Genomic DNA, 6,000 nt, shown 5'->3' on the forward strand with positions numbered 1-6,000 from the left:
CCCATGTCCTCTAATTCTTGTCTCTCATAACCTCAGTGGGGAAAAAAACTGCTTGCATTTACTCTATCTATATCCTATCTATAACCCTCTACCTTTATGAAAGCTCCCCCATTCTTCCTCTCTCCAGGGAATAAAGTCCTAATCTGTTTAATCTTTCCCTGTACCTTATTTCTTCACGTCCCAGCAAAATCCATGTAAATCTCCTCTACCTTCCTTCAATCCAATTGATATCTTTCCTGTAGTTAGGTGACTTAAATTGCACACAATACTCCGAATTTGGCCTCACCAATGTTTTTTTAAACTTTACGATAACATCTCAACTCCTGTATTCAATTCTTGGATTCATGAAGGTCAATGTGCCAAAAGCTCTCATTACAACCTATCTACCCATGTCAACACTTTCAGGGAATTGTTATCTGTATGCCCAGTTCCCCATGTTCCACTGCACTCTCAATGCCCTGCCATTTACTTTACATGCCCTATCTTGGCTGGACCTTCCAAAATGCAGCACCTCACACTTGTCCGCATTAAATTCCACCTGGCATTTTGCAGCCCATTTTTCCAGCTGGTCCAGATCCCTCTGCAAGCTTTCAAAGTCTTCCTTGCTGTCCACTGCATCTCCAATCTTTGTGTCATCTGCAAATTTGCTGATCCAACTTATTACATCATCATCCAAATCATTAATATGGATGCAAAACAACAATAGACCCACCGCCGATCCCTGAGGCACACCACAAGTCACAGGCCTCCAGCTTACCTCATCCACTACCTCTCCTGTAAGCCCAATGTCTAACCCAATTTATTACCTCACCATGAACACCAAGTGACTGTACCTTCCTGACTAACCACCCGTACAGGACTTGGTCAAAGGCCTTATTAAAGTCCATGTAGACCAGCCATTCTCAATATTTTTTTGGCTATGGGGCCCCTTAAAACTCTGCTCAAAGCTTATGGGCTTCCTTCCCTGTGAAACAGTCATTTTGGTTTCTTCCATATTTCACTCCTAATGTGCTGTGGCCTGGGGAAGGGAGGTGGGGGAGGGGCAGGCATTGGGCCCCATTACAAATGGCTGATGTAGACAACTACCACAGCCTTTCCTTCAACTTTTCTGCTAACCTCCTCAAAAATCTCTACCAGATTGGTTAAACACGACCTATCATGCACAGAGGCTGTCGCTAATCAATTCCTAACTATCCGAAAAATTATACATCCGATCTCTTACAACACCCTCCAATAACGTACCCCCGACTAATGTCAGGCTCGCTGGCTTATATTTTCCCAGTTTATTTTTAAGAGCCTCTTTTTTTTTAAAGCAACAGGTCAACACAAGCAATCCTCCAGTACCTCACCTGTGGCTAAGGACATGTTGAATTTATCTGCAATTTCTACACTAGCCTCCCTCAAGGTTTGAGGGAATACCTGGTCACCCCTCCTCCTCTTTAATCTGTTCAAGTTCCATGACCTCACTGCTTGTTTGCCTTCCTTTCATAGACTATGCCAGTTTCCTAAGTAAATACAGAGACAAAAAAATTTAAGATCTCCCCCATTTACTTTGGCTCCATATATAGCTGACCTACTCTGATCCTCAAGACCAATTTTATCCATTTTATCTTTTGCTCATATATTACCTGTAGAAGCATTTGAATATTTCCTATCTGCCAAAGCCTTCCTAATTTCTTTCTTAAGTTTTTTTTCTTTCAGTGGTTATACTCCTCAGGTACCCCATTTGTTACCTCTACCTGCTATACCCCTCTCTTCCTCTGAATGAGATCCCTTGAAAACTATGGTTCCCTATTCTTGTTAATGTTGCCTTTCATCCTGACAGGTACATACAAATTCTGTACTCTCAAAATTTCACCTTTTAAAACCTGCCTCAACCAACTCCTCCATACACCCACCATCCTACATGTAAAAAGAAAAGTCACACGATTTCCTTTTCACAAAATCTTGTTGACTTGACCTGATCACCTCAACTTTTTTTTCCCCAAATATCTTATGAGCCTTTAACAAAACCTCCCAATATTTCCCCTCAGGTGACCTGTAGATCTTATTTTGTCTCCCATGATCTTTGAATCAAAGAGTGCCTATTTTCCAATCTAGTGGAACTTACCAAAGTCCAGGAAACGTTGAAAAATTAAACCAACTCTCTCACCAGCCTCTTCTTTTAATTCCCTGGGATGAAATTGATGGACTTGGAAACTTCAACAAGTTGCTTAGTACCACTGCCCTGGCGATTGTATTTTTTCTGCAAGTCCCTCTCTTGCTCCAGACTTGCAGCTATTTCTTGGATATCACTTGTATCCTCTTCCATGAGGAATGAAGAGGAAGTCAGCCTCAGAGTTGGGGGTTGATTTGCTTCCCTCTGGCCCAAAGGCCGATGTAGGAGCCCCAGATTCTTCTGCAGACAAGATAGGAGATGGGTAGCTTGGATACAGAATCCTGAGGGCCTCTGCGGGCTTGGGATCCTCTGTGTTTCTCAAATACACTTCCATTTTAAGTGGTGGTGTGATTGCCAGAGGTCGATGTGGATATTGCATTTTTTGGTCTTCACCCCCCCCCCCCCCCCACCCATCCAAACCCAACCTCCCCACTCCTCCAGGGAGGTTTTGGGGACATCCGAGAAGAAGCTTCTCCTTTTTCCTCCGTGAAGCAACTTGCATTAGATCCCTGTTTCAGGAGGCTTGTGTTGGAGCTGGATGCCAGGGATGCTGGCAATGGTCTGCTTTACCCAACCAAATGATCCAGAGGATTTTGTGGCAACAACCTTAATCCAGGAATCTGTGGGAGGTGGAACATTTCTCTGGAGCACACGGAAAATTAGAACCATTGCTGTGCTAAGCCCCAACACCTCGATCTTTGAATCCTCTAGAAATCAGATGAAAAAGCTCACTACTGTGAGAGTTCCTGATTATGGTGGTACACCACTGGCCTACTGCAGGGGGCAACCTCTGTACCTGCAGGAGTGTAAGGGGACAGGACAACACCTGGCCGGCTGTCAATCAGTCGGCCTGAATTAATCAAGCCCCACCCAGTCGGGTGTCAATCACCCTCCGGGATATAAGCCTGCGCCGGCATCCCGAGGCCTCACTCAGAGTTGCTGCAGCCACAGCTCTGTGGAAGTCTTTGTGGATTAAAGCCTGTTGTACAATCTTTACCTTGTGTGTGTCTGATTCTGGCTAACACCGCACCACACTGATGGACATCTGTCTTTGTGCAGACTGCTGGCTCCTGAGATACAGGAGGCAGTTTGCAGGCTTCAGCTCTTGTTGTCGACCTGCACTTGCATCGATTGCTGCTGGGCAGCAGGGATGGCTGCGAGTTGATGACTTGGAGCTCAGATGTTGTCTATAAATCGCAGTGTGACGACCGAGACTGAGGCTGGAGAGGTGTCACAGACCGATCAGCTTCCCACGTCCCATCGACTAGCTCCATTCCCGTAATAGTTTATTGCAGCGAGAGTCGCTTCGGGTGAGAGCTCGGCTGTGTCCGACCCACTGGAGAGGAGCCTGTGATGGTCTCACATAGTTACAGACCGTCTCAATTGACAGAGACTTTTGTGAGATCCAAAAAAAAAAGCCCAAAGCACCAGCTGTTGCACATTATAACACACACACAAAAATAGAAATATTAATTGAATGTTTCACTTGTGGGCCATGGATCAAGGGAAGTTTGGCCAGAAGGGATCTAACAATGGATTAAATTGTAGAGGAAAAGCTCAAACAAAATAAGCACAAAATAGGGATTTGTTCTGCACTCCTGCAGCCATCATTTAAACCAAATAAATACATTTCAGCAAATCTTCCAGCAGCTGCTCCCTTGATGGCAAATCTTCCAGGGTGAAGACATGCAAATAATTCAAAGGTTACTTTTAAATGTATACTACAGTAAATGTTTTTTTTTAAAAACAACTTGGCTGGGCAGACCAATATCACACAACCCCCGATATACAATGCAGCAAACAGCTCTGGGAGAGAGTGTTTCTATCAAGGGTCTGGGATGCACATCATCACCAGGGGAAACGAGAGCAATCACTCGGTACTCAGGTGGAGGAGCTCTCCCAGACACCTGATACTGTACAGCCCTCTCACACTCGCAAAACAAATTCATCAGGGGTGATCTCCCTTCAGCTGAAAAAGTAGGTTTTTATATATTAAAAAAAAGTGAACTAGTTTCCAAAAGTAAGCTACCTGAAAGGCAGACCATTAAACAGCCTGGATTTGCAAGTTAGCCACTGCAAACGTAGTTAGAGCCCCCTCTTGGTTACCTGGGAAGTCTCTCACCTTGATGAGCTGGGCTGACACTTGTTCTCAGAGAGGCAATCGTGAAAAACCTGTTGAACATGGAAGGAGTCGAAAGGGGTGGTTTCAAGGGTCAAAGTTCAGAGCAGTTGCTGCTGCTTCCTGCAAAGTCTGGTGAGTTCAGGTGGAGATCAGGATTGATAGGTGAGAGACCTGATTGACAGCTCTTACTTTCGCTTTAGTCAGCTGCATGGAAAAAGGGGCAGCACAAAGTTAATTTGTCATTGACTTTGATAAAACAATCTGATGTTTGCTGCAACTTAACTTTTAATTGCTTCTCACATAGAAGTGACTGCCATCAGGATCCTGCCTTTTGAAAGGAATACTCCTTTCAAAATGGATTAATTCATTTTAACAAGGTGATATTGAAAAGCAAAGCTATGTGAAGTGCCAAGGCAATTAACCCTGTCGTAACGAACGACATGAGTGAATCATGAGACAGAGAATTCACTGACCCACGCACAATCCTACAATCACCCCCCACCCCCACCACCCCGCCCCCTCTTTGATCACAGGAGAATGCTATACTGGCTCCCACGCCTCCTCCCGCACCACCATTCCGGTCCCTGAGCAGCCCTTCCAAGTGGAGCAGCGCTTCACTTGTGAATCTGCAGAGGTCATCTACTGGTGCTCCCGTCGTGGTCTCGACGTCGGAGACACTGGATGTAAACCAGGAGATTGCTTTGTTGAGTATCTTCGTTTCTCTGGTTATAATAGCGGGGATCCTCCAGTGGCCACCTATTTCAATTCCCTGCCCCATTCCCATGCTGACGTGACTGTCTGTGATTTCATGTAGTGCCAAACTTCCGGCAAACAACAGATGGCATTAACATCAACTTCTCTGGTTTCTGTTAGCCCCTCCCTCCCTCACCCACCCACTTTCTCCCTCTTTCTCTATCCCTTTGTCTTTTTCTTCCAGCTCGCTACCTCTTCTATTTCCCTTATCCTCTGCCTCCCTTCCTCCAGCTCTGCGTTAACAGAGCCACCCCACCTCCCCTGATCAATTCTCAGCTTTTCTCTCTTGCCCTCCACCTATGGCCTCTGGTCTGTGCTCCTCCTTGACCCCTTCTTCCCTCGCTCCCCCCCTCCACCTTTGTCTTTAGGCACCTGCCTGCTTTTTGCACTCAAACATTCCTCTCACTCTCCCAGCCCACTCCCATTACCTGTTAAATCTTCCCCTCTGCCTTACTTCACTTGCCCACCCATGCTCATCATTCATCTCAACCCAACTCTGGTATTATCTTTGCCCACCACTGGGGTTCGAGCTGAACCATGTGGGGTATCAACAGTAACAGTGTATGCGCCATTAGGGAGTTCTGGTGAGAAGGGGAGGAGCTAAGAAAAAAGACCACGTCTCGATTGTGTCTTTGATTGCGCTCTCCCACCTTCAAATGTCAGAGGCCACTGTCCAGGTGATGGGGAGAGGTGTGGGTGGACAGAGCCTGTAATGGTTAGAAGAAGGTGTCCTGAAGGAACAACGATCCCATCTGTATGGAATTGTTCTTTGCACACTCTTCGGCAGCAGTCTAAGTGGGACAGGTCTTAGATGCTGCCAAGGCTCCCATGTATAGGACTAAAGCCATGATACACCTGGTGTCCCAGGGAGGGCTGTCACACTACATGACATCAAGTACCCAGATGTAGCTGAAGAATGAGACCATTCGACCCATCGAGTCTGCTCCACATTAGAATCATGGCTGAT

The 6,000-nt window shown here is 46.0% G+C and overlaps 1 protein-coding gene across 5 annotated transcripts in view; it reads right to left on the reverse strand.

Moving 5' to 3' along the window:
* gramd1c (GRAM domain containing 1c) overlaps nt 1-4,381 on the reverse strand; it is a 51,281-nt gene extending 46,900 nt beyond the window's left edge. For 2 of the 5 annotated variants that reach the window (XM_069890450.1, XM_069890444.1), the window contains exon 1: nt 4,281-4,381. The gene's annotated coding sequence lies outside the window, so the exon portion shown is untranslated. Of the gene's footprint in view, nt 1-4,187 lie in introns of all 5 variants that reach the window. The other 3 variants (XM_069890445.1, XM_069890447.1, XM_069890448.1) reach the window with 3 other exon arrangements.
* Between the last annotated feature and the right edge of the window lie 1,619 nt (nt 4,382-6,000).

Source organism: Narcine bancroftii, chromosome 7, assembly GCF_036971445.1.
Source record: "Narcine bancroftii isolate sNarBan1 chromosome 7, sNarBan1.hap1, whole genome shotgun sequence".
NCBI lineage: Eukaryota > Metazoa > Chordata > Chondrichthyes > Torpediniformes > Narcinidae > Narcine > Narcine bancroftii.